The 25,048-nt window shown below is 46.5% G+C and overlaps 1 protein-coding gene across 1 annotated transcript in view; it reads right to left on the bottom strand.

Moving 5' to 3' along the window:
* The window catches only part of CAPN15 (calpain 15), a 97,425-nt gene extending 84,548 nt beyond the window's left edge, over window positions 1-12,877 (bottom strand). Inside the window, exon 1 of the mRNA XM_066609408.1 lies at window positions 12,794-12,877. The gene's annotated coding sequence lies outside the window, so the exon portion shown is untranslated. The remainder of the gene's footprint in view (window positions 1-12,793) is intronic.
* Window positions 12,878-25,048: the final 12,171 nt, after the last annotated feature.

Genomic DNA, 25,048 nt, shown 5'->3' with positions numbered 1-25,048 from the left:
AAACACCCTTAAACATAACCATTTACCTCCTTCAATTGTTCCTGGCTATTAACATCTCCCTCTCTAGACAGGATGTCAGTGGTCCTCGACATGCCAAGGTGACAGAAAAGCCTCTCTTCCTACCCACAAGCAGCAAATTGTCTTTCAGGTAGACCAAACCAGTCAGAGCCCCTCGCACTTTGTTAGTTTCTCATTTAGTTATGAATCCCATCCAGAAAGTTCTGAGCTTCACCTGCAGGACTCTGCTTGCTTCCTATGATAGTCAAAAATCAGGGGTCTCCAAACATTTTGGCCAGAGGGCCACATGAAATATCTGGTGCAGTGCTGAGGGCTGGAAAAAATTTAAATAAATAAATTAGAGATGGAACTTACATGAATGAAGAAATGAATGAGTGGGCTCATTCACTCAGCCTCTCCGGCCCTCAGAACACCCTCCAGATGCAATCAGAGCACAGCTCTGGTCGTGTTCAGGCGAGTGTTCAGTCCTCTTTCAGGGGACAAGAGGCTGGCCGCGGGCCAGATAGAGGCTCGCTGTGGGCCACATCTGGGCCCCGGGCCAGGGTTTGGAGACCCCTGGTCAAAATGATGAGGCTAGAGGGGGATGGGTGACACAGGGCAAAAACTCCTTACTTCCTACCAAAGGCTTCAAGGCATGAAAACTCACTGCAATGGAAGAGAAAGCTCATCCCTTGCAAAACTGCTTGCTACTCAGGAAGCAAAAAAGGACATTCCTTAAGATCTAAGATGGTTCCCAACCATACAAGATTAAAACGAACAAGCACTACTTCATCTCTACAACTTGAGCCATTGATTTTCATTTAGGGATCAATCTTCTACCTGCTACACTATAGAAGGAACAAATGTGGCTATGAGCAAAAATAACCCACATAGAAGCCTCGCTGTTCAACCCCTGTATTTAAGTCTTCTTATCAGACCATCCCAGGAATCTCCCCCCCCCCCTCAGGAAATGGCGGTAAAGCAGAAGGCAAAAGCTCAAATGCCTCTGCCTTCTTCCTCTTGTAGGACCAGCAACTTAAAACTTATAAAGAAGTTTTAAAACTCCAAGGAAGAGTCCAAGAAAACAGGGGCATGTGAGTGAAATGTGCTGGTCCCAAAAGAAAGAGTAGCCAGCTCCGCTGCCATGAATGGCTCTCTTGGACCGCTGGTCCTTAGAAAAGCCAATGCAGCAGAGAACCATATACCAGTCAGGTCATGCCTTCTGTCCCATTAGGAGCTCAGGAGATATCATTTTCCTAATCACCACTATATTCAAGAAACTTCTCTACAGAGTTCTCAGGCAACAGAAACCCAGTCCTAGGTAAAATGCAGCAACACCATCTCCTGAACTGCTTATCTATGTACATAAATCCCACCAGAAAGACCACCAAAACGTGTGCAGCTTCTTGAGACGCCATATTGCCTTGACGTCTCTATTCCAAAAGCACTGGGCTAAACACAAACACATTGTTTTATAAAAGGGCCCCCCATATCTGCGGATATCCGCAAATCAGGTTGCCCCCCCCCATGCACAAGCCTCTGCTCCTCTCACCTCTGGAGAGTCTTCTGAGCGCAGCAGAGACCATCTGTCCCCAGACTCTGGTGGACTCAGACTGAGCTTTAGAGTTCAAAACATGTGACTTCTGGTTTCATGGAGACATTTCTCCGTGAAACTGGAAAGCACATGTTTTGCACTCTACAGCTCACTCTGAGCCCAGCAGAGGCCGGGGACAGACATCCTTAGCCTCTGCTGTGCTCAGAAGCCCCTCTGGAGGCTTTCATCCATATCCATGGGTGGGTTTTCTGGAACAGAACCCCCGTGGATAAAAGGGCATGCCTGTATTTGTTTATTGCTATTTCATGCTTCATATAACATTTCAATTTCATCAAGAGCAGGATGGTGCAGTGGTTTGGGAGTTGGACGTACACCTGAAAGATTCAGATTCAAATCCCCGCTTAGCCCCAAAGGTCCCTTGGGCCAGTAACTATTTCCCAGCCTCACCTACCTCACAGGGTTGTTGTGTGGACCGTGTACCTGAGCTCCTTGGAGGAAGGGTGGTTTAAAAAATGTGAAAAATAAAGGGCTTCATTTTGAATTCCCAAATATTTTAATGCACATCGCAGGAAGTCAATGGTTTTTAGCATCTTCAATTCTAACATTTATTTCTGATTCAGCTTGCATGAATTAACATTACCACATTGTTCCCAGGCATTCTGTGGTCATCAGATTCATCACATAGAGATTAAAAATATTCTTTTTCCTCCCATCTTGGTTGAAAGCGCTTTCTAGAGGCCAGTCACAAGCATCCTAAGTCTGGTCACGCACAACTGTAATGTGTATCCCCCCCCCTTTCACTAAAACAGCAGGCTAAACTGTCCTCTGTTTCAGGCAGGCCATATTCTGTTTCTGGGAAGTTAATTCCTTCCTAGAACTAGTGCTACCCCATTCCCACTACTGCACAAACAACCTCTCTCTCCCCCACCCATGATTCAGCAAATGGCTTTCTCCTCACAGATCTGACCCTGCCCTCCACTAGCAGCAACATCCTTTTTCAACCCACATCTGTTAGTTTCAAAGGACTGACATTGAGTAGGAGGTCTGGTCTAGAGGGTAGAGCCTCCATTTGCCTGAAGATTAACATCCACAAGGTCGCCAGTTCGAGGCCACCGGCACCGTGCGACCTTGAAGCAGCTGGCAAGCTGCAGCTGAGCTGTTCCATCTGCTCAGAGCGTGGGAGGATGGAGGCCAGAATGTTAAACCAGATCGGAGTGTAACACCTTGAATGTAGTGGTTCTTGAAAGAAAGAACCTTCTTTCAATTTGTAAAAATCCCTGCGTGGATTTAATAAGCCTGCCTATGTAAACCGCCTTGAATAAAGTCTTGAATAAAGACCAAGAAAGGCGGTATATAAATACTGTATATTATTGTATATATATTATTGACAAGAACCCAAAAGCAAGATTCTTGTCAATTTCAAACCACCTCCTCCTGGAGAAGGTAGGGGACAGAAACAGGAGAGAGATGCTTGCAAGCCCAGGCAATTCTTCTCTTCCCCATCCCCCTCAAAATGAACATTATTTAGCACTTACATAAGGATTCATATATCAGCTCTGCTGCACATACAGATCAGCAAGTTAAGGTGTCACCTGGCAGAGTAGTTAAAGATTTACCTTCCTTGTAAACCCTATTTTATGGGGGCGGACAGATTTTTCAAGAGCCAGCAAATGGGACAGTGAAGCCAGCTATTATCTCTTGGAGAGATAAGAAAGGGGTTGGCCTAGTAATTAGAAGGGAGACCTCCACTGAAAGACAAGGCAATCTTGTCTGGGAGGTTTTAGCAAAAAGGCTGCTCCTTGGACAAGGTAAAGCTTCCTGGAGCTGTTGCAATGTGTGGTTATGAGCTTGAGCTATACGCCTCTTTCTGAGCCTCCACTTCAAAACTCATTTTAGATCCAGCCATTAATTAATTTGGGTAGCCCTAAGCAGAGCCACCATCTGCCAACTATCTCAGCAATTCATTTTGTTTTTCACATTTTTATACCTTCCTCCTTCTTCCAAGGAACTAAGTGTGGAGTACATATGTAGTACATAGTTTCTCTCCCCCCCCTTTTGCCCTTACAACAGCCCTGTGAGGTAGGTGAGGCTGACTGGCCCAAGGTCACCCAGGAAGCTTCATGGCTGAGCAGGGATTTGATCCTGGATCTTCCAGATCTAACTCTTGAACCACTACACCATCCTGGTTTTAATTACAACATTACCAGTCTAGGGTCCTGTGTAAAAACTCAAAGAGAAAAACTTTGAGGATATTGGGGTGGCCAGTATCAGATTTATACAATGGATAACTTGTTTTACAAAGATCCCTTCTTAAAGACTCCCAAGTCAACATACATGAGATTTCCTCAGGAGTCAGTCAACCAGATCCTGGCACTTTCAGGGGTAGGAAATGTACCAGGTGCCTTCAGAAAATTCTCTGGGCCAAAACATGTGTCCAAGCACTGCACACAATTATTCTGCAAACAAACTTAAAAGACAAGCCTAGCTTACTTTGTAAGTAATTCCCTCTAGATATTGCCTTTAAAAAATATCAGGAGAAACCATGGTTCAGCAACAGAGGGCACACATTACAAGTAGAAAGCTCCAGGTTCAATCCTGGCATGTCCAGTTCAAAAATTCCAGGGAACAGGAAGTGACGTCCATCACAGGCTTCAGAGAGCAGTTGTTAATCAGAATAGAAAGGGCTCGGTAGGCTCTGTAGAAGGAAGCTTCATATATTCAAGCATGTACAATTAAATAAGGAGCCGTATTACACAAGCATATAAAAAAGCCTGTTTCCATGAAATACTTCAGAGCCGTTTGGATGGAAATAAAGGGAAGATATTGAATGCATAACTGATGATGACCGACTTTCAAAATGGGTAACCGGCAACATCTCCTGCTCTTGCTCTGCACCTTGCCAGCCATGGAACAGAACTCACTACTCTGCTTAAAGCCAAAAAGGAGCACTACCTGGGAAATGCTTCTAGAAAACAGAGACAAGAAAAATCAGGGGAAAGACTACCAGGTGCTTGTGGAACCTGGAGCACCCAGGGAAGCCATAGACTTGATTCTGCCAAGTTGGAGCAGCTTCCCAGTCCCCCACTGTTTCTGTGAGCTGGGTTTAAAGCAGAAAGTGTACATTGCCCCTGAGCCAGACATCAGATTGCCTGTCCTTCTAATTACATCAATATAAATGCATTATCTTTGCTGTCAAAGCTTGGCTTTCCACTGAAAGGACAGCCATCTCGAGCAGAGAAAAAGTCTAATGTGGGGACTGAAATAAGAAAATCCGTTCTTGTTTTCAAACACAGTCCAGACCCAATTCCCTTCCCCACATCCCTCTTCTGTCCCACTTTGGTTTAAGAAGAAAAGTGGCTGTGATTCTAATAGAACAATGACCAGCAAAAGGAAATAGTCAAACACGCAGCTAGGCTTTGCCATCCCTTTCCTGCAACAGGAAAGACCGCTTCAGCACTTGGCAATTTTTCCCTTCACCCAAGCTCAATGAATATCAGTTCAGGGAAATCAAGACAACATCCTTTTTCCTTTTGCTTCTTAAAACAGTGGTCTAGCATTGAGCAACCATAAGGGCAGACAGGAACAATTTTTGTATGTGTGTGTTATATGGGCTAAACACCCAGGAACCAGCCTCACTGTCAGACTGGCACAGGCAGACCACCTTAAATACATCTAATCTTAAATGCAGAGGAAAGGACTATAGGGATCTCAGTGAGATGGGTTGGTTAAGGGCAGCCAAGGAGACCAAACGCAGCTGCCTAAACTGTACTACAAGCAGGTTTGGCTCACTTCCGGAAATATTTTATTTATTTTATTGTATTTTTATTCTGCTTCTCAGCCAAAAACTGACCTCCCTTGAGCAGCTACCAGAGCTTAAAATCAATATAAACAGCAGTTAAAATCCTGTACAAAGCAGTAATTAAAATGAGACATAAAATGTGGAGTGGGCCTGATTCAAAATAGACGAGCGCCCAGGCAAGATGATAGGGTGCTACTTCCCCTTCCTTAATAGCCTCAGTGATGTTAACTAGGAGGGAAGTGTGCTCTCAATTCAAATAGGGCATGATGGACAAATGACCAGCACATCTACCAGAAGTGGGGTTAACTAATGACCCTTTTCTGTGCTACTTACAGAATCCAAGTACTCTGTGGAGCCACTCATTTGAGCCACTGTCACTGTACAAATACTGTACTGTCAGAGAAGGCAAATACTGCAGAAGAAAAGCACAGCATATGCAGCCACAATGTAGTTTTTACATTCACAAGTGTCAGTGTAAAAATGCCTTTGGACTCCAAAATCCAATTCATAGGATTGGGATCTGCACAAATGGCACACTTGTAACTCTCCAACCTAAGCAAAAAGGAAGCACATCAAGTTAAGCCACCAGAGGTCTTTGTACCTCCAGATGACCCCACTGTCCACCTTAAGACCATGCTGCTTCCTTTTATGCAAGACACAAATGTTTTTATGTGAAAGGAAGTGAACATGCACAGAATCAGACTGTCAGTCCCACTCCAGTCAAAGGGATTTACTCCTCTAGGTGCATACAGGGCTGCAGTCCTTAAAAGTTAACCAGGTTAAGTATAAGTAAATAAGATACTTCAAGCCTGAACAGCAGCATCACGTAGCTATGAATTACTTTCTGTGCCAATTCAGAACCTGGCCAGGGGCATGGCTTCTGTACTCCTTGGTACTTACAAGTAAGTCTCAGAAGAAGACAAAATTAGTAAGCAAAAATGAATCACTTCAAGAGCATTCCTCCCAAACTACTCAAGTAGACAGACTTTACTAGTGATAAACACACAAGCTAGAATTTGGGAGAAATGGTCTAGATCTCAGACTCCAACCAAAGACATCCTTTGTGACCTTGGAAAAATGTCTCCGAACGGTTGCCTTAAAAAATCACTATAGCACAGCAGAAACTATATCAATGGATAGTGACAGGTTTACAGCAAGACAAGAAGCATGAAAGAAAAATACCCAGGTGTACTACATGCAGGAGGGTCAAAAAAGAAACCAAGACAGAACAATAAAAGGTGGGAAGGCAGAGTCTGCTGACCTCTAGTTCTTTTTTAGAAGGCAAAAGGCAGAAGTATGTCAGAAGCATGTCAGAAGCCCATTAAGCAGAATACAGTACAACCAGAGACATAAGCAAGGGATCAGGTTTAAAATCCCCAAAGCAAACAAAATGGAAGCAAATCCACCACAGTCCCATATAGCACACATGATGAAGCACCCTCTGCATTCTTTCCTGGGCCACTGACAAATGGTCATATTCAGTCTGACGCTGCAGCAACATACAGGCACTGCTTCCCTGCTCTAGGGCTCTCTTAATGCTTTGTTTTGATTCAGGAGAAGCATCTTAAATACTGGACTCCCTTACATCAATGTTATTCATTGCATTTGCATCCTGTCCTTCCTCCAAGAATTCAGGACAACTTTGCCTTCACAGCAATATAGTAAGGAAGGTTGCAGTGCAAGAGAGAACAACTTGCTGAATACCACTCTTGATCTGGGATTTGAACCCAAGTTCCTCTGGTTCCCAGTCCAGTACTACCCAACATACCACACTGGCTCAACAAACCACTGGACTATAACAAGCTCTCTTCTTAGCACACTTAGGGCCCAATCCTATCCAATTTTCCAGAGCCGGTGCTGCTGTGCCAATGGGGTATGCACTGCTTCCTATAATGGGGAGGCAGTCACAGAGGCCTCCTCAAGGTATGGGAACATTTGTTCCCTTACCTCAGGGCTGCAGTGAGGTTGCACCAGTGCTGGAAATTTGGATAGGATTGGGCCCTTAGTCAATATATCAGTCATGAAAATCTCCTAGATGAGCAAAGTTATTCTGAGGTGGAGCAAGAACTGTTGTCCACTCCTCTGAGCACCCCAAGATCCTAAATTCTCTCAATCAAGCAAAAGGCATGCATTACGGCAGTGTTTCTCAAACTGTTGGTTGGGACCCACTAGGTGGGTCACGAGCCAATTTCAGGTGGGTTCCCATTCACTTCAATATTTTATTTTTAATATATTAGACTTGATGCTACCTTGGCATGTGACTGCATTTGGAGAAATGTTACAGACCTGTATTTTTAACAGGCTACTATGTATATGCTTTTAACAATGATGGGGCTTACTCCTAGGTAAGTGTGGGTAGAACAGCAGCCTAGGATTGTTAAAAATTTTCCAGCTTGATAATGTCACTTTGGTCATGACATCACTTCCGGTGGGTCCTGACAGATTCTCATTCTAAAAAGTGGGTCCCAGGGCTAAATGTGTGAGAACCACTGCATTAAGGCATACTACACCAACCAAATCTACAGATTTTACCACGAAAGCCACGTCCATGGCACATCTCAGCTAGACCAAACTTGTCAAGACAAGGAGTCATCATATGGAACATGCTGTAAATCTAACGTACCTTCAAACAGCATGCAACTTCAAAAGGATAAAGTGAGTCAACATGAAATGGTCTCTCAGAAAGATGCAAGACACTGCTTACCACGGGATTACTCAACTGTCTGTATAAGGAAAAAATAAGCCTCTTCAGTAAACAGCTGGGTTTTTCAACTAGTCCCTCATGATCTCCCCACATTAATCAAAAGACAGACAACACAAACGGTATAGGAGCATAAGGAAAAGTCACTGACTGGCTACATCCCAGACAGCAACAGTCTGCCAAATGTTGACCTCCACAACGCAAATGTCCCAATGCAACATCAGCACAATACCTATATCAGCACAACTGAAACATCACAAACGGAGAAAGTTTTCAAAGTTCACTGGAACTTTTCTGTCTTCACTTGACCCTGGCACAGGTTTTGCGCTATTGCAGCTTCCAGGTATTCTTCTAATGGACCAACTTTTTTCCCCCATGGAAACAAGGAAGTCAATTTAACTTTCCATTATGGGAATGCCAGGAAAGTCATTTTGAGGGCCCCGGGTTGAGCCAGCCAATACACAGAAACAGCTTTGCACACCGGCACATGCATAAATGTTGAGGCAATCATACTGAAAGTTTAAAGAGATTAGGGCCATCACGTGCAAGAACAGTCACATAATTGCACCCTGTGAAAGACATCTAGGGAATATTTTGCAAGAAAATTAAAGTAGCCTGTGTTCCCTTATACATTAATTACAAACACAGGCTAAGTAGGTAGCTTCTTGGAGGAATCCCATTCTTATTTACACTGTAATAGCAGGAAAGGATACCAAAACCAGTATTACAATCAGTACAGCATCCACCCTTTAAAGAAAACAGAACAGGCATAACCAGCTAAACCAATGCATTTCCTCTGACTGCCAATACCAAATTAGAATCTGACCTTGCCTCGAACCATCAGAATAATCCAGCAGAAAAACTTAGGGTAGGCAACCAAAAGTCCTAGATTTCATTTCTGGCTCTGCCACTGAGTCACTGGTTTGACCTTAGACCAGGATACTCTGCTTCAAGCCAGAGCTTCTGCTTCACTGGTTCCAGTAACGCTTCCTTGCCTCAAAGCAGGATTGAGAAGGCTGCTCAGTCCATTCTGGTTTGGGAATTCAACAGACCTCTTCAGAAGGTTTAGGTCTGCTGCAGCACAATTACTGAAATTCATTACAGACCAGCACAAGGATGAAGTGAAGTTCTAGAGAGTGTTTGTCTTTGCCTTTAATGCCTAAGAGGCTTACATTTATAAATACAGTCTTCAAAATCCTTAAGAACAGCCATAACCATCTTTTAAGTCTCACATTGTCAAGCACTGCTTACAAATAAACACACTAATGTTTGACTAGGATGCTAGGAGGTGCATATTCAGATGGATACTTGTAGCTTACTACTTCCAAGCAATTTTCATTTCTAGTCTTACCCCATAGCTTCCCACTGTTCTGAGGGACTTTCTTCCATCTCCTTTTTTGACATGCATTTATGTTTTCCTAGAATAAACTCTACCCCTTAACTCAGAGGTGCACCAAAATAACTCTGAGGGATACACTTTCTCCTCTGATTCTCCCCATTTATCATTTCACATCCTGAAGACTAGCACAGGACCTTCAACCTGACAGAAAAGATAAAATCTACTCATTTTTATTCAAGCAAGCCCACATGGGTTTTTTAACACACACAAAAAAACCCTCTGCATCAACCTGCTATCCAAGAGGGTTAGCACAACTTAGAGCCTCATCTTTTACTTCAATTATTGGGTGAGCAGTCATATTAAAGAGAGCAGGGAGGGGGGCGGTTACTAATATAAGACATGCCTGGCTAACTGATGGCAGAGGTAGACCTTTGCTGAGACCTAAATGCCAGTAAGGAATATGCCATCTTTCTTGTTCCAGGTTGCCTGGAAGTGTTGGCATCAGGGTGAAGGTCTGTCTCATAATCTTCAAACTTGCATAAAGTGAGTGCACACCCCACAGACTGGAACCCCCCCCCCACACACACACATTCCTGTTTTTTCACCAGGTACACAGGCCTGCTACTAGTCCCTTGTCATGTCCTGAACCCATCCCTAAGCTCCAAAGTGAGTGTGCAAAACGTTATCACATATACACCCATCCCAAAATGGAGGTGCTCAGTCTCATTGAGGGGAAGGGGCCACAGCTCAGTGGTGGAGCACCTATGGTCCATGCAGAAAGTCTCAGGTCCAATTCCTCCAGGTGGGGCCAGGAATGACTACCCCACTGAAATTCTGGTGGGCCACTGCCAGCGAGCATAAACACTGCTGAGCTAGACAAGCCAATGATTCAACTCAGTATAAGGCTACTTCATGTGTACTACATGGGCAAGGAAAATCCACATGCCCCCTCCCCCCATTCAGTAGGAACATGACAAAGGAAGAGAGGAAGAAGAAGCCAAAGACACCCTGATGCCTTTGCAAAAGAGGAAAGGAGCCTAGGCCAGTGGTTTCTGAACTATGAGCCATGGCTCCCCAGGGAGCTACAGAAACCAGCCAGAAGAGTTGCAGAACCCTTGTGAAAAACCTACCACCTTATACAGTGTACAGGATTGTAGGTGTAATAGGGAGCTGTGGCCAACAGCCCAGTAGATCAAAGAAGCTGCCAGCAGAAAACATTTGGGAACCACTAGCCTAAGTCTTCTAGCTACTATTAAGATAACAGATCAGAGGAAGCTGCCTTCTGCTGAGTCAGACCACTAGACCACTAGTTAGGCTAAGCCAATACCGGCAGCACTGACTGGAAGCAGCTTTCCAGAGTTTCAGACAGCAATCTTTCATGCTCCAACAAGTGCCAGGGCCTGAACCTGGGACTATCCACACACAATGCATGTGCTCTACCAAAGAGTAAATGTTGCCAACTTCATTTTTCTTTGTTATTTTTGAACACACACACACCCTTCTGACCATGAGAACTTATTCAAGTTGCAAAGCAAATCCTCCAACTGAGTACAGTACTTGGAAGTATCCTTCACTCACAACAGAGATGCACATAAGAGAGAGTGCAGATCTAATAACGTACGCCAGTGTCACTGTTTACACACACACAAAATGCATAGCATGGTGAGAAAGAGAGTGTGTGGTGCGGTGCATGAGAGTTTAGTATAGTAGTTACATGCAAACATGATGTGCGTGCATGACAGTGAGTGCACACACAGTGGCATTCCTAGCCACTCTGGCTCGAAGGGCCACACTTCCACGGGTGCCACCCCCCACCTGGAAGTGCTGCCCTCCCAGCCCACAGCCTTCCCCACCCCACCAGAGGCATTTTGAGGGCCAGATATGCTGCCCACGGCTTCCCTGGCCCTTAGAATGCCTTCAAAAGGCTGAAAATTGTCACTTTGGTTTTCGCAATGGGAGTGGATGGTGATGCTACACCGCCCCCTCACCCTGGTTGCCCCCTAGCCTTGGAGCATTTGTCTCTCTTGCTCAGGTATGCTATTGCACACACGTGCGAAGAAAAGGCAAAGAGCATGCACAGCTATATTCATGTACTGATATATGCATAATTATAGACACTAATTAGAACATAAGAAGAGTCCAGCTGGATCAGGCCACAGGCCCATCTAGTCCAGCCTCCTGCATCTCACAGTGGCCCACACAATTCAACAAGAGACCTGCATCCTGGAGCCCTCCCCTGAATCTAGCATGTGTGCCCATATGGAAAGACAAGACAGATATACCTATCTGTGTGGACAATTATGCACATGTGTATACATATACATGCATGCATATAACTTCACATACATACACATACTGTATACATACCAGTTACAGTTGCACATACATACACATATACATACATAGTTATAGAGCAAAACTACACACTTGTCTCCTTCTGACTTCAGGGCTAGGAGCTGGAGGCTTGGGGGGGATATCCCATAGTGGACTTCAACCTGTCTTATGCCATGACCCCAAATAAATAAATAAGACTGGAGACCCCATCGCCAATCCAGCCTGTCACAGGGAAACCAATCCACCCACCCCATTCCCCCCCCACTTCTCGTGCCTTCACAACAACCCTGCAAGGTAACACAGTCTGAGAGCAGGGCTGGCCTCAGGAGCTGTGAGGCAAGACAGCGAAACAAAGAAGAGGCTGTGCAGGGTTGTATCTGGGTTCTGAGAAGGACAGGATCATGACTGGATTGCACCCAAGTTCGTCTCTTGCCCCAGGCCGTGAAAGATTGCTGGGGACCTCCCCCCACAAAATGACCTTGTGCCTTCACAACAACCCTGCGAGGTAGCACAGTCTGAGCTACGCAAGACAAGATAGTGAGAAGATGAGGCTGTGCAGAGAGGGTGCTATCAAGATTTGGAGGGGGGGGGACAGGACCATGACAGGACTGGACCCAAGCCCCTCTCCTGTGAAAGGTCGCTGGGACCCCCCCCAAAAAACAATCCCCCCCATTGGGGTCAGGACCCACAGGTTGAAGAACACTACTATAAGAGAAGCCCCTTCCCTGGGGGCAGGAATCCTTGCCTATCTCCTCCTCAGAGGGAGAAGCCTCCAGGAGGGGAGAGCCCCCGAGGGGAGGGGGAGTCCCACAGGAGGGAGGAGCCCCCCAGTCCCAAAGGAGTGGAGAGCCTCCAAGGAGAGAAGGAGCCCCACAGGAGGGGGGAGCCCCCAATCCCAAAGGAGTGGGGAGCCTCAAAGGAGGGGGCGCCCCCAGCCCCCCACGAGGGGGCCAGACCCACAGCGCCCCCCCTCGCCCCAGGCAGCCACCTTTGCGCGCCCCCCCGCGCGCGCTCCTCCCCCTCTCCTCTGATGTGCGCGTGCCCGCGTGGCCGCACGCACTGACTGACCGTTGGCGAGGGCACCCAGGCGGCGGCGGCAGCTGGCTCCTCGGCTCGCGCCCTCCCTCGCCTCAGCCGGCGCTCCGGCCCCCCCGCCCCTCCTCGGGCGGCCGAGTAACTTTGACCCCACCCCCCCCGCCTCCCACCCCGCCCGGCGCCCGACTCCGCGCGAGGACCGCTTCCTCTCCCTCGCCCGGCGCGGCCCCTCCCCTCGCGACACCGCAAGCCGGCCGCTTACGCCACCGGCGCAGCGCAGCGGCCAGCGGGAAAGGCAGGGGCCGGCGCGCGGAAACGGCGTAGGCGGCCGTCGTGAATAGCGCAGGCGAGGAACTACGAGCCCCAGAAGGCTTCGGGAGGGGACAGGGAGGGGACAGCGGATGTGGCCGTCTGCGGCGCGCGGGGTGCGGCGGGAGTTGTGGTTTCAGCTGAAGGGGGGCTGCGCAGCGGGGAGGAGAGCGGGGAGAGGATGGGAAGGGGCAGCGGGCAACGGATGGCAGTGTCTGCTCGGGGCCCGGGGCCGCGGCGCCCAACTCGAGGACGCGCCGGAGCGGTGGAAGGGGCAGAGGGTGAGGAAGGGGGAACTACAACTCCCAGGGTGCCGCGCGCCCCCACCCAGCTGTGCGGCGGCTGCTCACCTGGGGCTCAGCTGGAGGCGGAGCAAGCGTGATGTGGGCGGGGCGCCGCCTTCAATGCAGACGTGCGCTGGTGCAGTCCTGAGCAGCAGCCCAGTGGCGGAGGGTCTCACACACACACACGAGAAAAAAGGTTGCAAATCACTGGGGTAGACTGAAAAAGAAGGCAAACAAAACCTTTCAGCCCACATATTTCCAAACATCCTGCCACAACAGTGAGGACTAGAAACTTTAAAGTGAGATAAGGGAGGTAAAAGGGCTTCAAGTAATCATTACAGTATACTCTGAATCCAGTAAAATTAAATCACCCGCATATCACCCTACCATGTATAGACCAAGCTGGAACCTGCATCTTAAAACATATTAGTCGTAAAATTCCTCTTTCGAGGCTATCTCAAATATAGAGACAATATCAGCCTGCCTTAGAGGGAAGTTGTAATGCAATGTATAAACAATCATGTAATTTTCATTAAACTTCTAATTTCTAGACCAGTGTTTATCAAACTGTGGGTCGGGACCCACTAGGTAGGTCACAAGCCCATTTTAGATGGGTCCCCATTCATTTCAATATCTTATTTTTAATATATTAGACTTGATGCTCCCATGGTATGAGACTGCATTTAGGGAAATGGTACACATCTGTGGGTCACAAGCCCATTTCAGGTGGGTCCCCATTCATTTCAATATTTTATTTTTAATAGATTAAACTTGATGCTACCATGGTATATGACTGCAATTGGGCAAATGTTACAGATCTGTACTACTATGTATAACAATGATAGTTAAGGAAACTTACTCCTGGGTAAGTGTGGGTAGGATTGCAGCCTAGGACAGTTAAAAATTTTCCTGTTTGATGATGTCACTTCCGGTCATGACATCACTTCGGGGGGGGGGGGTCCCCAACAGATTCTCATTCTGTCCCGGTGGGTCCTGGTGCTAAATGTGTGAGAACCACTGTTCTAGACTAGGGGTCTCCAAACGTTTTGGCCAGAGGGCCGCATCAAATATCTGGCATGGTGTGGAGGGCTGGCAAAGAAATTTAAAAATAAAATTTAAATAAATTAGAGATGGAACTTAGATGAGTGAATAAATGAATGAATGGGCTCATTCATTCAACCTCTCTGGCCCTCAGAACACCCTCCAGACACAACCAGAGCACAGCTCTGGTCATGTGCAGTTGAGTGGGCCAGAGGCTTTCAGGGGACAAGAGGTTGGCCTTGGGCCAGAAAGAGGCTTGCTGCAGGCTGCATCTGGCCCCCGGGCCGGGGTTTGGAGACCCCTGCACTAGGTGGGTAGTGAGACAATTTCAGGTGGGTTTCCATTCATTTCAATATTTTATTTTTAATATGATGCTACCATGGTATGTGACTGCATTTGGGCAAATGTGACAGACCTGTACTTTTAACAAGCTATTACGTATATTCTTTTAAAAATGATAGTAAAGGAAACTTACTCCTGGGTAAGTGTGGGTAGGATTGCAGCCTAGGATAGTTAAAAATTTGCCTGCTTGATGATGTCACTTCCGGTCATGACATCACTTCCAGTGGGTCCTGACAGATTCTCATTCTGTCCCGGTGCTAAATGTGTGAGAACCACTGTTCTAATTATTCTAATTACTGTAACCAGATTCATTCACATCACATTGTGCTCCCAAGAGAAAAGCAAACAAAAATCACCCAAAGACTCCATATTGTTACATGTTGAATCTCAGAAGCAGACAGATGTCTTGTGTTTGCATATTCTAATACATCTGCGAGGCTTGTCTCGTTTCTGTTAATTTTACCTATCTTAGTCAAACCTTCGGGGAAACTGGACTCTTTGATTTAGCAGCTCAGATCTCCCAGCTTCTACTGCATTTATCCCAATTGCCAACAACTTTATATAGATAGCCCTGACTGAAGGAATCAGAAGAGGTCTGAGGAAAAGTGTTCGATTGCATCCTGAGTGTAATGGAGATCCATCAACCTTTTCAGTGACAGCCACTGGGGCTGTCAACTGATTAAAGATTTTTAATCAACCAACTTTGGCTTTTAATCAATTGTGTTTATGTACTCCGAAAAGCAATATAAATGCCTCATTGAAAATCTGGAAAAGGCAGACAGTTTCTTGAGAGCAAGTTAAGATTCATTTTTTTTTAATATGGAAGCTTATCACAGATTTTTCGGGACAAGAATCTGATGACTTCCATCGATTATCAAGTTCAAGATCCAACAGGATTGTGAAAGATGCGGGTTTCAAAAGGCACCGACTGCTCATTATCTAGAAAGCCATCATAAAATTATTTCACCATCATACTTTGCCTCTTGGAGATCAATAGTTCTGTTAATGGAAAATGTATAATCGCAAAAAGCCAATTTTTTGTGTGCCTGATTAACTCCTATTCCAGGGGTCTCCAAACATTTTGGCCAGAGGGCCACATCAAATATCTGGCATGGTGTAGAGGGCCAGAAAAAAAAATTAAATATAAAATTTATATAAATAAGAGATGGAACTTAGATGAGTGAATAAATGAATGAATGGGCTCATTCATTCAACCTCTCTGGCCCTCAGAACACCCTCCAGGTGCAACCAGAGCATAGTTCCAGTCATGTTTGGCCAAGTGAGGCAGAGGTTTTCAGGGGACAAGAGGCTGGCTGCAGGCCGGATAGAGGCTCACCTCGGGCCACATCTGGCCCCCAGGCTGGGGTTTGGAGACCCCTGTCCTATTCAAATGTTTTAATACTATACAATATGGTGTAGGAAGGCTGGTATTCTGTTGCTGTATGATCCAGAGATTGTAGGGACACTTGTGAAAACCCTGAAAACCAATTTTGTTTTCTAGTTTATTCAAAAACTAAGCTTTCAGAATGAAGGGTAGTGTCTTTGGCAGAGATCTGGATAAGTAAAGTTTGGCTAAGCAAGTCAAAAGGCATGCAACCTGACAGATTATGTGTGCGTTTATTGTTTTAATACTTTCACTGGGGTTTTTAATTTTTTGCTCTCTTATACTTTCCCATTCACATATATACAGAGCTCTGTTCACACTACTTACACAGGACACATACATGCACATCATTCATATGCACCATTCGTACCTTTCTCCTTTGCAGAGGGGGAAGAGTGTGTGCAAAACTAGGCTTTCTAGTTAGCATTCAAGGAGCAAAACAGCCAGAAAACCCCACTTTCTGACCCCTAAAGCAGCTTACATGCCCATCACTAGGTCCACTCTTAGTGCGCAGTCCTAACCAACTTTCCAGCACTGGCATAGCTGTGCCAGTGGGTGCTGCATCCTGCAGTCGGGGGGTAGTCATGGAGACCTCCTCAAGGTAAGGCAATGTTTGTTCCCTTACCTCGGAGTTGTATTGACCTTACGTCAGTGCTGGACAGTTGGTTAGGATTGCAGCCTTAGGTGCCAGTGTCTGGACTGTGTACCCTTTCACAAATTCTTTCACACAAACACACCCTACATCGCTACCCTCCCTACCTTATATCCTAGCATACCTCCAAGGGAGTTAGGGTGGCAAACATGGGTAGGGCTACCCACCCCCACATATCCTCACCAGGTGGTAGATTAGGCTGAACAAAGAGCTGGCCCAGGGTTGCCTAGTGGGCTTCATGGTCTAAGCAGAGATTTGAACCCACATTTCCCCAAGTCCACAACCACTGGAAACAATCCACCACAGTGGCTCTTTTCACTGCCTCTTCTCTTTTCTCCAGCCTCACTTCCCACCAACTGCTTTCCAGATTGCTGCCCAATCTGTCCCTAGTTTTTTTTGTTTTTTTCCTTTTAAACTTCTGAGGAGTTTTTCTCACAGCTAGGTGGAGCTCATTGTACTCGTAATTTACTGAAGCCAGAGCCTTTTAGCAGTAGTCAATGGTGGCTGAATTAGGTGCCACTGTGGATCTGAACCGGGGCAGGGGGAACTCTACCCACCACGGCACTCATCTGTCATTTTGTTTGGAAAAAGGCTCCCATTGGCAGGGTAAATAGATGAATCAGTGCCCCCTGCAAATCAGGACCACAGTGGGGGTAGGATTAGAGCATCCCTACCCCTCTTCCTATCCCTGCAGTCCAAGGACGGTCTTGTCCTAGCTGCCAAATGAAAAGGAAAGATTGTCAGAACTAACAGTATCTTAAAACATCATCCAGGGAGATGCAACAAAAGGCAGAGAGTATTCATTCCATTTGTTCTGCAAGCAGCAAACCTACAACTCAGCTTCCATTTTCCTGATCAATAAAAGCACAGGGATGATTGGCAGGCGCTCGGCACATAAGAACATAAGAACAGCCCTACTGGATCAGGCCATAGGCCCATCTAGTCCAGCTTCCTGTATCTCACAGTGCCCCACCAAATGCCCCAGGGAGCACACCAGATAACAAGAGACCTCATCCTGGTGCCCTCCCTTGCATCTGGCATTCTGAAATAGCCCATTTCTAAAATCAGGAGGTTGCACATACACATCATGGCTTGTACCCCGTAATGGATCTTTCCTCCAGAAACTTGTCCAATCCCCTTTTAAAGGCGTCCAGACTAGACGCCATCACCACATCCTGTGGCAAGGAGTTCCACAGACCGACCACACGCTGAGTAAAGAAATATTTTCTTTTGTCTGTTCTAACCCTCCCAACACTCAATTTTAGTGGATGTCCCCTGGTTCTGGTCTTATGTGAGAGTGTAAAGAGCATCTCCCTATCCACTCTGTCCATCCCCTGCATAATTGTGTATGTCTCAATCATGTCCCCCCTCAAGTGTCTCTTTTCTAGGCTGAAGAGGCCCAAACACCGTAGCCTTCCTCATAAGGAAGGTGTCCCAGCCCCGTAATCATCTTAGTTGCTCTCTTTTGCACCTTTTCCATTTCTGCTATGTCTTTTTTGACATTTTTAAGCTGTACTAACGTTTTTAAGCTGTACTAATGTTTTTATTGCACATCATTACAATGAATTCAACATCTCATTTTAACGCATTAGGCCCCTTGCGTTTAGGCTTTTTTTTTTCATTTGCCAGTTTGTACTGACAGACTTTCTCTCCATCCTTCTGCATACTTTAGGCCCTGCCGCCATTGTGTCATATGTGGGGCTGCCCAAGTCCTAGAGTCTCTGTTACTCGACAGCCCCAAACAATGACTTGGGGAACATGTAGAATTTAATATGCACTGAAAGCTTTGGATTGATTCTGTACACCAGTTGATCAATCAATCAGATAAAGTAGCTCCAATAGTTACCAAACAAGGTGAGCTGACAGGACTGTTGCAGCAGAGAGAATAAGAGCTACCAGGTTTTCCCCAGTTCTCCCTTTCTCTATCCACAAAAGTACAGCTGCCAGTAGTGCAAAGGCTGCAAAATCTGTCTTGGTTTTTGTAGCCCCATTGCCATCAGTGGCCATGTTTCTTATTTAAAGGAACAGATGGTAACTTACAGCATTTCTGTATATTTCAGAGTGCTTCCTAACCACAAAATACTTGTAATTACCTACATTACCACTTTAAGGCAATAGTTCTCAGGCAGTGGGTCACCTCCTTTGAGGGAACGTGGGCCCCGTGAATTGAGAAACATGAACGCTTCCTCTCCCTACCCCAAGGACCTGCAAATGTTCAGAGGCCTTTGGCAACAGACCCTCACTGATCTGTCTATTTTGCACATTTTTATACCACCCTTCCTCCAAAGAGCTAGGATGGAGTACATAGTTCCTGCCCTCCTTTTGTCCTCACAACAACCCTGTGAGGTTGGGGAGATTGAGAGTGTCTGGCCCAAAGCCATCCAGAAAGCTTATTGGCTGAGCAAGGACTTGAACCTTGGCTCTTGAACCACGAAGACATGGCTCTTCCATGTCGAAGTCCAGCTCCCAAACCACTACCTGCCTCTTGTTTCATAATCCCTTTCCTAGTTCCATATTGGTGTTGGATTAGACCCACCATGGGAAGTAAGTACAGAAATGAAGCCAGAGTCCATATGTTCGAGAAACAGCAGGCGAATTGAACTGCTCCCATGAAGATCTGAGTTTTGGCTCCCCTCCTTTGGAGAAATAGGTAGGAACTCTCGGCACACACAGAGGGCAAAACAACAAGCAGCCCAAATATGATTTTAAGTCTTAAATGCACAGTTTGTGGTGATCCTTACTCACTTCCTATTGCACGATTTGATGCTGGCACTCCATCAGGGACTGTAGCAGCTGGCTGTCTCTGACAATGGCTTCACAATGCTTGGAGAAAGCAACTTGGAGATAATATAGCACCTGTTTTCTCCTCTAGTCTGAGGGCAAAGCATTGCTGCTCCTCGGCTCCGAGGTAGTTAAATCATCATGGCAGTTAAACATTTAATACTTTGCATCTAGTTTGGTGGCTTGTGCATTAACACACACACACACACACACACCCCTAAAAAGCATTGGGGAAATTTAAAAAAAAAAAAACAGCCTTTGGTATGGCAGCTACACCTTTAAATTTGAGGTGTACAGAACACCTCCCAGTCCTGGTGGATAACCTGTCCAGAAGGCCCTCTGGGACAAATTTCTGGAGGAAAAGTTCATCATGGGTTACAAGTCATGGTAGGTAACTGCAAGGTAGAGGTAGGCTGCCTCTGATCGCCAGATGCAGGGGAGGACACCAGGACACAGGCTGTGTCTGTTGTCCAGTGTGTTCCCTGAAGCATTTGGTGGGCCACTGTGAGATACAGGAAGCTGGACTAGATGGGCCTTTGGCCTGATCCAGCAGAGCTCTTCTTATGTTCAGTCTCTGAAGTAAAGGCTATCCCTTGGAGTCCTGTTTGAGGCAACAGGCAACCCAGGTTCAAACTAACTGGCAGCCCACAGGCTGGATCTGGCCCTGGGAGCTCGGCCAAAAATTTAATCAAGTGATAAAAAAATGAATTGGTGAGAGTTCCTCACCTGAGGAAGAGCATGATGAGCCCTCCTGTGCATATTTCATATATTGCATTGCTACCTGACACACATTCTGGGAAAACTGGAGTGCTATCGCCAATGGACCTCTTGGAGGAAGCCCATTCTTCCCTCATTCCTGCTAAGCTTCCCCAATCTGAAGGAAGAGCCAAATTCTTTTATATAAAAGGAAAAGCTTGCAACTTCAGGAAGACTGGCACCACAGGGTAGTCCAGAAAGCCCTTGCGGAGCAGTAATTATGGGGAAGGATCTCCGACCCACTGACCACCTAGAAGAGCAGTCTCCGATTTGCAATGGCATTTCCTATTGGAATCCAGCCTTCATGGATTGTCCTCTTACTGGCTTCTACAGCCATTGCTGTGAAAGTTCTAAGGCCAATGGTGAATAGCTCTATGGTGCAAGGACAATCTCTGCACATGAACTGGAGGTTGTCCATGACTTTGTGTACCTTGGCTCAACGATCTCTGACACTCGCTCTCGATACCGAGCTAAACAAGCGCATCGGTAAAGCTGCTACCACGTTTTCCAGACTCACAAAGAGTCTGGTCCAACAAGAAGCTGACGGAACATACCAAGATCCAGGTCTACAGAGCTTGCGTCCTGAGTACACTTCTGTACTGCAGCGAGTCATGGACTCTTTGCTCACAACAGGAGAGGAAACTGAACGCTTTCCACATGCGCTGCCTACGACGCATCCTCGGCATCACCTGGCAGGACAAAGTTCCAAACAACACAGTCCTGGAACGAGCTGGAATCCTTAGTATGTATGCACTGCTGAAACAGAGATGCCTGCGTTGGCTCGGTCATGTTGTGAGAATGGATGATGGCCGGATCCCAAAGGATCTCCTCTATGGAGAACTCGTGCAGGGAAAGTGCCCTACAGGTAGACCACAGCTGCGATACAAGGACATCTGCAAGAGGGATCTGAAGGCCTTAAGAATGGACCTTAACAAGTGGGAAACTCTGGCCTCTGAGCAGCCCGCTTGGAGGCAGGCTGTGCAGCATGGCCTCTCCCAGTTTGAAGAGACACTTGGCCAACAGACTGAGGCTAAGAGGCAAAGAAGGAAGGCCCATAGCCAGGGAGACAGACCAGGGACAGACTGCACTTGCTCCCAGTGTGGAAGGGATTGTCACTCCCGAATCGGCCTTTCCAGCCACACTAGACGCTGTTCCAGAACCACCATTCAGAGCGCAATACCAGAGTCTTTCGAGACTGAAGGTTGCCAACTACTATGGTGCAAGAAACACCAGCTGGAACTGAGGGGAAGACACTGGAAAAAAAATTCTCTCTCCTGGCCAGGGAACTGCTGGGAACCGGTTGCTGATAGGTTTTTTGCATGAACTGAAACAGCTGCTTGCAACATAATGGCATATGGTGCAATAGAGCCGGTGTGCTATCACATCTAACCTAGCTACCTACCCGCCCTCATGAAAGATACTCCCAGCACATAGAGTTGTTGCTGCTACCTTTCTAAGAACATAAGAGCCCCGCTGGATCAGGCTATAGGCCCATCTAGTCCAGCTTCCTGTATCTCACAGTGGCCCACCAAATGCCCCAGGGAGCACACCTGATAACAAGAGACCTGCAAGGCTTCCTGGGAATTGTAGTTAAGAACATAAGAACAGCCCCCCTGGATCAGGCCATAGGCCCATCTAGTCCAGCTTCCCGTATCTCGCAGCGGCCCACCAAATGCCCCAGGGAGCACACCAGATAACAAGAGACCTCATCCTGGTGCCCTCCCTTGCATCAAGTCCCACACGTTAATTCAGCATAAGTTCTTGTGAACTACAGTCCACCTCATCAGTCAGTAAAATTTGTTGTCTAAGGATTTTGCTCACACAGAGATTCTGCTGCAGATCTTAAACTTCAAGGAAATCCAACAGAGAAAATACTGGGTTTGAAGAGTTAACATCAGCAGGAAAGGATCTGAATGGTGACAAGGGCTTTTATCACACCACACTACACAGTTAGGCATTGCCATGAAGCAAGTATTAATTGTGAATCGTTACTATGCATGATTGCATTTAGCTTGTTCTGAGTTCAGCCACATTTCATTTCCACTTGCAAATTCACTCTGTTTTTAAAAAGTAATTCTGTGTGTGTGTGTGCCAGTCACATATCCCTTTGCCTCCTGAGGATTTTTGCTTCATACATCTGACGAAGCCAACTAATGCACAAAAGCTTATGCTGAGATAAATGTGCGAGGGCCCAATCCTATCCAATTTTCCAGTGCTGGTGCAGCCATGCCAATGGGGTGTGTGCTGTATCCTCTGGTGGGGAGACATTCACAGAGGCCTCCTCAAGGTAAGGGAACATTTCTTCCCTTATCCTGGGTCTGCATTGCAGCTGCACCAGTGCTGGAAAGTTGGATAGGACTGGGCCCTTAGTCTTTAAGATGCCACACAACTCTTATTTTTGCACACTACACACCCATACAGCTACCTTTCTGGCATTTGATTCTGCTGATTTTAGAAACTGGATCAGAGAAAGCACTTCTAGAGCACAAGAATTATTGAACCACTCACCTCATTCCCCCCCACACACACTATCAGAAGCAAGGCAATCCATCAAATGAATCCCTCCCACCGAGCTTCTTCTCTGACGCCCCCATCTCCATCCTTCCCTCTTGCCTGCGCACTGTTCTTGCCACACCATTTCCAGCAACCCAAATGTCAGGTCTGGGAGAGAGTACGCTGCTTCTGTAGCTTGGCCGCAAATGCTTTTGCACAAGTGCCACCTGTATGAAAATCTGTTTGGCCCACTGAACTGGTGTTCGCTTTGCATACTGTACGAAGAGTACACTCAGAGTGGAGCCTGCTCCCTTTTCCACACACTGTACTATCCTTGCCAGGCAGGCACACTTGCCTTTTCCTGTCCTCACCTTACTCCACCACAGGCTCCTCCATTTGCATCTCACTCCTGACCTATAGTGGAACAGGCCTACCAGCATAGAATCAGCACCACCTCTCTTCCATAGTGCTTGCCATCTCTAGCCCAGCTGAGATGTTGTGTTGCCCTCTAACTAAGATCTCCCAATCCTGTGTTTATTATTCTACTTCAATAAACCTTTATTGGCATACTGGACTTCCACAAGCAATAAAAAAGACATAGTGGAAATGGAAAAGGTGCAAAAGAGAGCGACTAAGATGATTACAGGGCTGGGGCACCTTCCTTATGAGGAAAGGCTACGGCGTTTGGGGCTCTTCAGCCTAGAAAAGAGGCGCTTGAGGGGGGACATGATTGAGACATACAAAATTATGCAGGGGATGGACAGAGTGGATAGGGAGATGCTCTTTACACTCTCACATAACACCAGAACCAGGGGACATCCACTAAAATTGAGTGTTGGGAGAGTTAGAACAGACAAAAGAAAATATTTCTTTACTCAGCGTGTGGTTGGTCTGTGGAACTCTTTGCCACAGGATGTGGTGATGGCGACTGGCCTGGATGCCTTTAAAAGGGGATTGGACAAGTTCCTGGAGGAAAAATCCTTTACGGGTTACAAGCCATGATGTGTATGTGCAACCTCCTGATTTTAGAATTGGGCTATGTCAGAATGCCAGATGCAAGGGAGGGCACCAGGATGAGGCCTCTTGTTATCTGGTGTGCTCCCTGGGGCATTTGGTGGGCCGCTGTGAGATACAGGAAGCTGGACTAGATGGGCCTATGGCCTGATCCAGTGGGGCTGTTCTTATGTTCAGCAAATAAATGCAACTTTACGGGGTATTAGCTTCTGATCTTTGCCTTAGAAACTACCGCTAAAAATTCCGCCACCAAATTGGTGATAGAAGGGGAATAATCACCGAGAAGAATTGGGAGAGGATCAACAAGAGAGACAGGAAGAGAAGAAAGAAAAGGTTCAAGTAAGTAGGACCTGAGATTATGATGGACAGTGCACAGAAGAAGGATGTGATCCAGAGTATCTGGTTCAACTGAACAAAACAAGCATAGTCTATCCGTACGCGGGATTTTGTTTATTATTCACTATTTCACATACTTCCCTCCACTTCCCCCAAGGAAGAAATCATAGGAAACCACTTGTACCCAGGTCAGCTTTCTTGTGAGGCAGAAGCTCTGGAAATTTATGGTGGTGCATTTATTTTATTTGCAATATCTGTTTATAGAAGTTGAACAGGGCGAATCAGAGCAACCAAACAGCAAGCCTTTAAAGCGATGTGGGGAGGGGTGGCCAATGGGAGGTGGAAGTAAATGGGGAGAGGGATTCTCTGCGGATCAAACAGATTGCGATGAGGAACAGAGGAGAACGGAGCCTTTTAAGCATCTAAAGGCCCAAGCTCTTGAGGGCTCTTCGGCCGCCTCTTTTCAGAGCGTGCGCTCATTTCAGAGGAAATGGTGTTCCTGTCAATTCCCTGGGCATTTCCCCATTTTCATTCGGCAGTTGCCATGAATTTTTAAAAAGTAGGACCAGTTTAAAACCACAAAGGGAATTGCAGTTTTCCAATTAGTCACAGATTTTGAGAAAGGGGGAGAGAGCAAGACAGACAGACGCCTCTCTGTGCATTTGGAGCCTCCCTAGTAAAACTATCTGCAAAGGAGAAAAAAAAAAAAGTTGTGCCATTATTATATTTTATGTCCGGCTGAAGAAAAACAGACCAATGCATGAGGAATTGGGGGCGGGGGGGAGGGACAAAATCACAACAGCATCTGGAAATCAAACAGTATCCATTAACGCAGGTTGCTCAGCATAACAGAGAGCAGGTAGAGCAGGACTCCACAGAGCAGAAACATTTCAGGC

Source organism: Tiliqua scincoides, chromosome 13 (assembly GCF_035046505.1).
Source record: "Tiliqua scincoides isolate rTilSci1 chromosome 13, rTilSci1.hap2, whole genome shotgun sequence".
Lineage (NCBI taxonomy): Eukaryota > Metazoa > Chordata > Lepidosauria > Squamata > Scincidae > Tiliqua > Tiliqua scincoides.
The sequence above is the reverse complement of the archived record's forward strand: the minus strand, read 5'-3'. Positions and strand labels throughout refer to the sequence as shown.